At 44.0% G+C, this 11,694-nt stretch overlaps 1 protein-coding gene across 1 annotated transcript in view; it reads right to left on the reverse strand.

The window, feature by feature from the left end:
• The window catches only part of DNMBP (dynamin binding protein), a 107,686-nt gene extending 98,316 nt beyond the window's left edge, over positions 1-9,370 (reverse strand). The window contains exon 1 of the mRNA XM_058543750.1: positions 9,227-9,370. The gene's annotated coding sequence lies outside the window, so the exon portion shown is untranslated. The remainder of the gene's footprint in view (positions 1-9,226) is intronic.
• Positions 9,371-11,694: the final 2,324 nt, after the last annotated feature.

An 11,694-nucleotide genomic window follows, 5' to 3' on the forward strand; every position in this document is an offset into this window, starting at 1 on the left:
GGGACTGAAATGAAAAGGATCAAAAAGAGATAAATGTGTGTGGAACTTCTTTGTTAGCAGTAATGGTAACATCCACGTGTAATATTAAAACAAAAAAGTTTGTTTTTTTGTCCTGGATAATCCTCAGTGAAACAAAACAGAACCGTTCAATTCCTGTCCATTTTGATTAATCTCATTGATCAAAACTATTTGAGTCTGTCATCCTTTGATCTCATGTCTGAACCTAAATCCAACCTGTCAGGATGTACTAAAGTGTCCATCACTGTTAAGATGGACTGCATAACTAACAGTTTGGCATGGCTTGGCCCCAAATCAAAGCCAACTCCCCCTGGCTTCCTTCTGGAAAGTATCATGTCACAGCCGCAAGCTGTTGTTAACAATGGCAAGCTGATGAGAGTAGCAAGCTGCTGAAACTAACCTAAACTGGCCTTGCGCATGTGCAAATCATCTAGCTATTAATCCTGGAATTGCTAGGGGTCCAGCTAGAGAAAAGGGAGCAGTGCAGATAAAATAATATATTCTTATTTCTATCATTAAAGATGTAGTCCAACAACTTAGCCGTAGAATATAGAAGGCATAGGTTTGCATTCTAAGATATCAGGAAAGAAAGAGACATCACTGGGAATTACTATTAACTATTCATCAAAATGGTGCCAGAATGCACTGGGACAGAAAGGAGAGGATTCAGGTTGGATGGAGGAAGGAAGGGTGGGGGAAATCTTGTGCTCTCTTGGGGAAGGGAGGATTCCAGGACAATTCTGGAGGGAGGGCATCTCTATAGTGGACTTGTGATGGGGCAAGGCCAACTCCTAGAAGAAGACAGCAGAGGCCATTTGGTTCCATTTAGGAATAGACTCCAGTTGGCAACTCCAGTAAAGCCAGTTCCTGTTTTGTTCTTCCTAAGAAGAGGAAGGGCCCTGCAAGGAAGCTCTGAGTTCTAAAAAAAGGACTGTATCATGTTTATCTTAAGGGCTGTTCTTATATATTGATATAGTATTTCTTAGAGGCTCTTTCTCTTCCTATCTACTTGTAGAAGCTTGAAATTGGTTTAATGAGGAACAGGAACTTATTTCATAATTAGAAGTAAAAATCAAATAGGCAAACAAATACACAAATCTACCTTAAAATGCAAATGCTTGGTTGAGGTAATATTTTGGAAAAAACTCATTCTCTTGTGTATCTGTCAAGATATATCTAAGTGATGCTGCCAGACCTCTTCCTATTTCCACGAGGAGACAAGAAAGAGAGAATGTATTTGGGGATCTGGAAGGAGATAGGGGAAGGAAAGAAAGGGGAAGCTTTCTTTAGGGGAATATTGGAGACTAGACTTTACAGTAAATGTTCATTGAGACCTGGCCTTATGTTAAGAGTTTACTGTATATTATCTTTTTTCTCTTTTATTAGTCAGAAAAATATTTAGATTTTTGGGTTTTTGGTTTTTTTTGTTTGTTTTTAGTGAGGAAGATCAGCCCTGAGCTAACATCCATGCCAATCCTCCTCTTTTTTGCTGAGGAAGACGGGCCCTGAGCTAACATCTATTGCCAATCCTCCTCCTTTTTTTTTTTCCCTTTTTCTCCCCAAAGCTCCAGTAGATAGTTGTATGTCATAGCTGCACATCCTTCTAGTTGCTGTATGTGGAACGCCGCCTCAGCATGGCCGGACAAGCGGTGCATCGGTACGCACCTGGGATCCGAACCCAGGCCACCAGTAGAGGAGCGAGTGCACTTAACCGCTAAGCCACAGGGCCGGCCCCAGAAAAATATTTATTACCCCAAGAAACAGAGCCAGCATTCCCCCATTTGAATAGAATCAATAATTTAAAAAAATAATTTCTAAATCATTTTTATTTTCTTTTCCTGGTTGTCTACATTAACGAAAAAGATAATCAAGCTCATCTTTTCCTTCTCCAAATAATATTGGTTCTTTTTCTTAGCATATATCGTGACAACAACCCAGCAAGTTATTGTTATCCTTAGCTCAGAAAGGAAGAACTGAGGCTCCATGTGGTTAAGTAGCTGGCCCAGTGCTTCCCACACTTCCCACACTTGAGTCATTCCTATACCACTTTTTTGCATGATCTTGTATTCTCAGAAAACCGTTATAATAATTCTTTTGTTTCTTTCTTTTTTTTTTTCTTTTTTTTGGTGAGGAAGATTAGCCCTAAGCTAAGATCTGTTGCCAATCCTTTTTTGCTGAGGAAGATTGGCCCAGGGCTAACATCTGTGCCCATCTTCCTCTACTTTATATGTGGGATGCCTGCCACAGCATGGCTTGATGAGCAGTGCATAGGTCTGTGCCTAGGATCCGAACCTGTGAACCCCGGGCTGCCAAAGCAGAGTGCACGAACTTAACTACTATGCCACCAGGCCAGCCCCTATAATAATTCTTAACTAAATAGCATACCACCTTTCTATTGTTTTTAATATTTTTATTTAGATTCACTCACTTTGTTAAGGGAAATTTTGTACCACTCCCATAAATGGAAAACCAGTATAGATAGCAATTCGTAGGAGGTAATCTTTAAAATAAATACAATGGAAACAAAATTGTTATTAAAATCTAATTCTGAGCCTGAAGCCTACTCTCCAATTGTCAAAAAATGAAACTATCCAGTGTTAGAAAGTTAGGACCAAATAGAAACCTTCTGCTTGACGTATTCAGAAGGATCTAAAGAAATTGATAAGAGAAGAACTTTCTCCCTAAGTGACTTATTGCCTGGTCGGAGCATCACCCAGCACTGGCTCCTGCACCACCTGAATTGTCCTGAAGAACATCTTGAGTACTACTTGTGATTCTTTACCCATATTTTGGGAAATACCTGATTTGCCCAAGTGAACAGAGCTTGTAGAGGACAAAACTAGGATTCAAACCACCATCTGCCAGTTTCAAAGTCTTCCCATTGTGCAGTGTGGGATCCCCACTCAGCTAGTTTCAAAACTTTGCTCTGAATTAGCCATGTTTGTCTTCCATTGGCAATATTTTATCCTGGTGTGTCCACGGGGTTTAGTGATGTTGTATCCTTCCATATCCTTCCTGAAAATGTGCCAGGAACTATACATCACTCCAGAGAAAGCCCGACTCCCGTGGGGCCTGGTGGGGCTGTGCTCTTCGATGTGACGCTGTGTTTCTCTGGCACAGACTGGGAATGCATTACCTGTTGAAGCAGCTGGGCTGCATTGCTGTCTCTTGTTGAACTGTGGTCAAGTTCATGTCCCCCCTCCACCCCTCTATGATAATTATCTGTCTGAAATTAGTGTACAGTGTATCACAGCAATGAGTCATCTGACTTCATACTGTACTAAGTCACGTCTTCATTAGCCAAGCAAAGTAGGGAACTGAATGATAACGCAGATTATGATTCTTTGGTCTTTGACAGAGCTGATCTCCGTCGCTTCACACACTGTTGTAGAAAGTTGTCTACCTCTCACTCTCCTAAGATGGTGAGTTCATTGAAAGCAGAGACTAGTAAATATATCTTTGTATACCTATTGCCTAGCAAAGTGCCTGGCCCATAGGTGGGCCTAAAAAATGTTTGTTGAATGATTGAGTTCACTTAAGAGTCACAGTAAAATTAAAATGGTGCTTGAATTCCATAAAATTGTCATGCTCTTTTGTTGTTTTTGTCCATTACCATCCATTCTTCCTTATTTGGTAACAGTGTTTTGTTGTCTTAAAAAACGAGAACCAACTCTCCTATACTATCAGTCTCCCGTACCCGCCCCTCTCCCTTCCAGGAGGGGGCATATGACCCCAGACTGACCCATCAGTCACTATGATAGTTTTAGGACAGGCACGTAACCCAATTTGTGCTATCGAAAGTCAGGCCCAAGAATCTATAGTTTGTTGCTAGGCTGGTAGAATACAGGCTTGAAGCTGATGGTGGTCATCTAGTTCCCTCATGGGGAGAGCCTGTGTGAGACTGATGTCACCACTGACAACAACAAAATCAAGAAGTGGAGAGAGATTCCAGACCACGTAACTAGGGCATCTGAATCCAGCTGTGTCAGAAAACGCATAAGTTCTTAGTTATTTGAACCACTAAAGTTCCCATCTTCAAACTACTGTCTCACAAACGCCAATCTGAGATGAAACATTTACTGTTCCCTAACAAAATGAGAAAAATAATTTACTTTATATGACTTTATTCTGAGATTATATCTTTCCTATTTTTTGGCATTAAAGTATTTATGAATTGATTGTGATCGTAGATAGCAATTGTATTTTTCTAATTGTCCTTAATAGAAAATTAGAAAGTTAGTCCAAAATAGAAACTTAGTGGGCCCTATATCTATCCTTCTGTCTTAGTCTGCTTCTGCTGCTGTAACAAATTAGCATAGACTGGGTGGCTTAAACAACAAACACTTATTTTTCACAGTTCTGGAGACTAGGAAGTCTGAGATCAGGATGCCAGCATGGTCAGGTTCTGATGAGGACCTGCTCCCCGGCTTGTAAATAGTGGTCTTCTTGTTGTAGCCCCCATGGCAGAGAGAAAGAGAGGGCTAGCTCTCTTCTTCTTCTTATAAAAACACAAAACGCATCATGGGGGCTCCCCACTGATGACCTAATTACCCCCCAAAGGCTCCACTTCCAAATACCATCACATCAGGGCTTCAACATATGAATTTCGGAGGGATACAAATGTTCAGTCCATAGCACTCTTTATTTAAAAGAATTTTTTATCGATCTGTGAAATAAGTCTGTTATAAACTATAGTGTGTGTAAAATACTATATTTGGATATACAAAAAAATAATAATAAAATTGTGATCCTTTTATTTCTTGGTTTATTTGTACTTCATCTGATTCCAGAAAGGATTTAAGGAAATGCACTCCACTCCTTTGATCTAATGCCCAGGACAGACTCTTCATTCCAAAGGCCTCACATGGGATGATTTAAAAGGAAGTCAAAGAGGCCTCTCCTCTCTCCTCCTGTGGTGTAGATATGGATCCAATCAATGATTTTATTTGCCTTCTGCCTGGGACTGCAATAGGAAGCAGTGTGTCAGCAGAAACAAGCACTGCTCTCGAGGGCTTCTCCTCAGCTGCTGGTCACCTATCTGGTAACGGCTCCAGGTCCCCTGCTTCTAGATGAGGCTACATCCCTCGTGCAGCAGGGCCTTGATGGGGTGAGGGTGAAGGGGTGCCGGGAGTGTGTGGGAAGTGAAGAGAATGAAGGTAGGAGACGGAGAAATCCATGAGGGGAAGGGGCAGGGGAGGAACATCAAGTGGTAAGGGAAGAAATAAGAGAAAGTGAGAGGAAAAAAGCCTTTACAAATAGTGGAATTTAACTTTTGGGAGGAGGGAGAGAATGGATGTTTATTTAGGCGTTTGCCCAGGGGGAATGTTTACTCATGGTTTAGTAGCCAGAATGAAGTTAGTGTTAAAGTAGAAATGAAGTAATATTCCAGGCAAGAGGTGGGCATGATGGGTTGTTGGTGCGGGATATGTATCGGGGGTGTGTGGATTAGACAAGTCATAGTACCAGACATACGAAGATGCTCCGGGCACATGAACTTTGACTTCTCCTGTTCTGATGGCAGATTTCTCCCAAGCCATGCTGTCCCACATTCTTGATCCTCGTTTTGAGATGGCTGGTTGGATTAGGGGTGTTTTCTGTAGCCATGGAAAAAGTGAATCTTACTGGCTCGCTTCTGACTAGACTTAATGTGGTTTGGATGCTACGCTGTGTCTTGGACTTATCCTGGGTTAGGCTTCTCGCATGTTAGATCACAGATCAGGAAGCTAAACATACACACATGCACACACATGCACACACATGCATTCTTAGACCCAAGAGACACAGCTGCTAGAACCAGTCAGGCTCTTTCCTGCCACAGGATCCTTGGCTTGCTATTCCTTCTGCCTGGAACTTTTATTCTTTTTTTTTTTGGTGAGGAAGATCAGCCCTGAGCTAACATCTGTCGCCAATCCTCCTCTTTTTGCTGAGGAAGACTGGCCCTGGGCTAACATCCATGCCCATCTTCCTCTACTTTATATGGGACGCCGCCACAGCACGGCTTGACAAGTAGTGTGTCGGTACGCGCCAGGGATCGGAACCCGGGCCGCCACAGCAGAGCGCACACACTTAACTGCTATGCCACCAGCTGGCTCCCTGGAACTTTTATTCTCATTCTTTGTAAGCTTCCTTTTTCTTATTCTTTACTACTCAGCCCATTTATCACCTCTTAGGAGAAGTCTTTCCTAACCATCCTATCTCAAATCGATCCCCCTGGCATTTCCTCTCTCAGTACCACTTCTCAAATACTAAGTCTTTTTATGTATTTGTTTATGAACTGGTTTTATTCTTTGTCCCTCCAAATCCCTCCAACTCCAATAATTGTAGGAACCATGTCTCTCTGTTTTACCACTGTCTCCCCCACTCTTATCACAGTGTCTGACTCATAAATGGGACACAACTATTTGTCAGATAAATGAATCAATAGCTTAACTGCTCTGAATTCATATCCTGGATCTTTAACCGATAAAAACTTGACACCATTGTATTGAGATCTTATTGTCTTAGAATAAAATTCCAAACTGTGGGAAACTACGTTTGGCTATTTAAGAAGGCTCTGCTCCTGCTTTTCCTTCACTTTGTCCTGAAGATGGACAGAAGAGGTTAGGATATTACACACTGTTTATTGATTTTGATCCTTTAAGAAAGGCAGAAGAGCCCCCATTTGAGAAACAATTATGTCTACAGAATCTGTGGACACGCTTTACATTTTCTCTTGTTTTAGTATTTGTGCCAATGGTGTATGTCCACAATCCAGGAACAAGGAATTTGGTGCAAAGAATGGAAACTATTTGAGGCAGGATACTACAGTTACCCAAAGGCTGAAGTCCCTGCTGTCAGACATGTGCTCTTTAGAGAAAGAAATGTTGTCACAGTCACCTACTGAGTAAAGTTGACTACACCAGCCCTCTTATTTAAAGAGTTAGTATGTTTTCGTTTTTTCCTAGGCTTTGTTTTACATACAGTCACTTGAGGTAGGAGCATGGCAGCTCTACCACTCAGTTCACTGATCACAATTGGTTTTTTGTATTTTATTTATTTATATCCTACCTAACTTAGAAAAATTTTTGAGATAGTTTATATATTAGTTTTCTATTACTGTGTAACAAATTAGCACAAATTTAGAGGCTTAAAAGAGCACAAATGTATTGTCTCCTAGTTTCTTTTGGTCAGGAATCTGGGCATGGTTTAGCTGGATCCTTCCCCCGGCCAGATGGATGTCTGCTTTAGGATGGTAAGGGAGACTGTACCGTGATCAATGGATTCTTAGTTGTTACTGTACCTGGGAATTGTATCTAAAAGACAGATCTTTTTTTCCCTCTGAGTTATATTTGACATATTGATGGGTTATGTTGATTTATTTAAAGGCTATTTGACAAAGGAGGTGAAATCTTTTGAAGCAGAGTATGTTATTCAAGGGGGTTTGCAGTGGTTTGAATTTGGCATTGAATAGACTGGCTTATCATGCAACACTTATGTATGCAGCTGCCTAACAGCCATTTGATTTTAGAGTAGATGAGGAGCAGGGTATAACCAGAAAAGAGGGAAAGAGGACGCGTTGATTGCGAAATTGGGACCAGGGAACAGGCTGCCACACAAGAGTTCCTCTTTGCTTCCTGCATCTGCAAGTACAAGTAGTTGATAATACGCAGGAGATGGGAATGGAGGGACTAGCTGAGGGGAAAGGAGAAACCATCCAGAAACTTCAGAGGAATTTTCAAAGGATTTAAAGAACTCTTTACCCTGATCCTTGTGTTAATAAAAGGGGTTATGAACACAGGTTGAGAGCTTAGCATGAGGCCCTGTAACACAGTGGCTAAGAAGGCAGCCCTGAAGCCCAAGAGAGGTTCAAATGGTGGCTCCCACCACTTACTCACTGTGTGACATTGGACAAGCTTCTCACCTTCTCTAAGTTTCACTTTCCTCAGGCACGAATGGGGATACTTATATCTACTGTACAGGGTTGTTGTGAAGGTTAAATGAGATAAAAGAAGAAAAATAGTGAAAGAGGAGAGAAGGAGGAAAAATGTCAAGATAATCCTGTAGATCAGCCACTCGACAAGTATGGACGATGAGTCTATATATGCCAGACGCTGTTCTGAGGGCTAGGCAGACTCAAGTCAAAGGACAGGGCGGTCACAGCTTATCGGAGCAGAAACTCAGGAACAGAAACTTCTGCGGGAACCAGTATTAGATCCAAAAGTCATCAGGTATCACGTCTGAAAATTGGAAATTTTCCTAGGAGAATTTCCTGTGTCATGAAACCTTCAGTTTGGAAGAAAAAGTGCCAGGAAGAATAAGGAACTAATAAAGAACTTTCAGTACATGAGATTAACAAAAAAAAAAAAGACACAATGGGCTCCGTTCAGCCCCTCGGGAGACTGCCTCACTTCCAAACTCCCCTGTGCACCCTTAAACCCTTGACGTTCCTGTTAAACTCATCGGCTTAGGATCGGCCAGCCTGACAGCGATAATCTTTTGAGGAGGGCTTGGGGACGAGCTGCCTTCCCCTCCTTACTGATTTATGAGAGTATCATCTTTAATTCCCATAAACTCCAAGTGAGTAACTGTAACTCAGAGAAGGTAAGTTACGTTTTCAAGGTCACACAGCAAATAAGGAGCAGAGCTGGGATTAAAACCCAGGTCTGTTAGAATCCAAAACCCATGCCCTTAACTACAGCAGTCTACTCTTTTAGCAAACCCCATTTATCTAGGCTGGTATTCTGTACAGAAGATTTCCTCTTTAAAATAAAATGCTAGCTATAAAATAGAAAGGGTACCAGCCAGGAAAATGCTGGACAGAAAGTCGGAGGACCTTCCTTCTTGTCCTATGAATCCTGCCCTCTCTCTCCCTGATTAGCTGTGATTTCACATCCTTCCTCGATATGCTGTGAGAAATTTCCATACGGACCCGGCCAGACTCTATATTTTCCATATAATACTCTGTATAATCACCTCCAGCGTGGGTGAATTTTACTCAGGATAGTCTTTAGGGTTTGGTTGAAAACCTGCATCTCCTTTAGTGCTTAAAATCCTCAGGGTGGCAGGCAGGCAGGTTCTGAATGAGAAGACTGGAAGTCTTGAAGAGGGCGGCGAAGCCGTGGGGGCTGACGGGAGCTCCCTGGAGATCCAGGACGGACTCAGTAACTCCCGAGTTGCCTGGTGTTTCCCCGTCCACGTCGCCCTGCCCAGGCTCAGGCCACCTCCTCACCTGTCAATCAGCAGTCTGCGCACTGACTCAGTCTTGCTTCTGCTCCAGCCAGCTCTTCAGGCCGCAGCCAGGGTGATCATTCTAAATCTGATTTTGCCACTCCCCTCAGTAGAACCCTTCAATGGCTCCTTGTTCTTCTCAGGATAAAGTCCAAACTTTCTAATGTGGTTCAAAGGTCCTTCAGGATCTCGTGCCTCCCTGTCCCACTGGCCTCAGCTTTCGCACCTCACCCGCCAGCGCCTCACCCGCTCCCACCGCCGCACCCGCTCCCACCAACTCACTCGCTCCCGCCGCCGCCTCACCCGCTCCCGCCCCCCCCCACCCGCTCCCTGTGCCGCCTCACGCGCTCCCACCAGCGCACCCGCTCCCGCCGCCGCACCCGCTCGCATCAGCTCACCCGCTCCCGCTGCCGCCTCACCCGCTCCCACCAGCTCACCCGCTCCCGCTGCCGCCTCACCCGCTCCCACCAGCTCACCCGCTCCCGCTGGCGCCTCACCCGCTCCAGCTGCCGCCTCACCCGCTCCCACCAGCTCACCCGCTCCCGCCGCCGCCTCACCCGCTCCCACCAGCTCACCCGCTCCCGCTGGCGCCTCACCCGCTCCAGCTGCCGCCTCACCCGCTCCCACCAGCTCACCCGCTCCCGCCGCCGCACCCGCTCCCCCCACCTCACTCTCTCCCATCACACTGAATTTCTTGCAGTTCCTTGAACGCCTCACTCTTTTGGGGCTCTGACCTCTGCACTGGCAGCCTCCTTAGCCTATTGCTCCCCCATTTCTTTGCATCCGGCTAGTGCCTCTTTGTCTGACCTCACATATCTCAAATTGGACTTCACTAGCTCTGGAATGACTTCCCTGATCTTCCCAAGACTAGAGTAGGGCCCTTCCCCCAGGCTCCCCGCCCCCAGCTGTGAGTTTCCTGAATCATAGCAATTACCACAATGCAGTGTAATGACCTATTTGTCTTCCCAACTAGACAGTGGCTGCTCTGAGATCACAAGCTATATCTTATTTCTCTTTGTATTCTCTGCATTTATTAAGAGCAAGGACTCCATAAATGTCCCCTACAAGAATGAATGAACGATGAAATGTTCGTGGCTGTGCCAGGGAAAGCACTGTGACTGTATTTTACGAACATCAGCTCTGTTAAGTGACTATGTACCAGGGAACCTGAAAACAAAGTGATATTCAGACAATTTGGAAAAATCGAGTGCAAATGGCAACCTCAGGCTTAAAGTTTCACTGAACTGAAAAGAAGCCCTCTCAAGTGGCTGCTTTATTATAACAACAAGAAGGGAACCAAGGAACCTGGGATTAAAATTGGAAAGAAAAAAAAAATGTAGAGAAAGTGTTAATCACCTGAGGAGAGAATTCTCATTCTAAACAGCAAAAGATACATTTTCTTCTGTTTTTCTCTTGACCACAGACTGCGAGATTGCTCAAGTAACAGAAAAATAAGTAATTTGTTAATCCTAATGTTGTATGGCCTCCTGCAGAGGGTGAGTTGTCACAGCTAGAACACCTCTTGTTTTCTGCTGGGTGTGGGAACTCTTGTTGAGAGGAGCTAAATTGCTCAATGTTAAGAAACGGCTGTGTTAGAGGCTGGGAGTGGGGTGTGGAGAGGCTGAGAGAGTTGGGGGGAGGTGGAGCAAGGGGGGAGACTGGAGCCTGCCCTGTGTCACTGAGGCTGAACCCTGGGGTGCATGGTAAAGAACCCCCACCAAGCCTCGGGGACAGGGGACCGAGGAACCCCAATATGCCCAGTGGGGGTTTATGAACTTGTGTACTGTGTGGTGTGTGATGAAAGACTATGCGTCCCTTCCAAATCTTAAGTGACATCTACTCTGCTCAATAACAGTATGAACAGGTTCTTACTAGGGAACTCAGCAAGGTGGAGAGTGCTGTGTACCACTGGCACAGGGTCAGGACAGAGTCATTCCACAAGGCATCTGCATTACACTTACAAACCCAGAAAAGGTTTGCAAAGATGCATGTTTAAAATGCCCATGTACAAAAACGGGTAGCAGTGAGACTAGGTGTTTGTGTGAGAAATTCCCGTTGTTATTGTTGAAATGGTCCTCTGGGATTTCAGAAGAATTGGTCTCCTGGTCTTGCTATGGGAACAAAAGATTCATCAATGATTGATCATCTCAGCATTTCAGCCATTCATTCAGAAATCTTCATGGAGTATTTCTGTTGCAGGCTCTGTGCTGGTGAAACTGGTAAATAGCCATTGATGATTAGGTAGCTAGTAACTAAAGTTTTTTTTTTTTTTTTTTTTTGCAATTACTAATTATAGTTTTTAGTTGTTCACCCACCCATTGTTAACTATGCTGCTTAGGCATCACCATGGTAATGGGTGTTTGAGCTGTATTTCAGGAATTAGGACCCCTTGTCCAGTTCAGGCCGGCTGAGACCACCAACCCATCAACTGGGCCTGTGCAGATGTCCGATAAGTGACCTTTGACGTCA

Source organism: Diceros bicornis, chromosome 6 (assembly GCF_020826845.1).
Source record: "Diceros bicornis minor isolate mBicDic1 chromosome 6, mDicBic1.mat.cur, whole genome shotgun sequence".
NCBI classification, from domain to species: domain Eukaryota; kingdom Metazoa; phylum Chordata; class Mammalia; order Perissodactyla; family Rhinocerotidae; genus Diceros; species Diceros bicornis.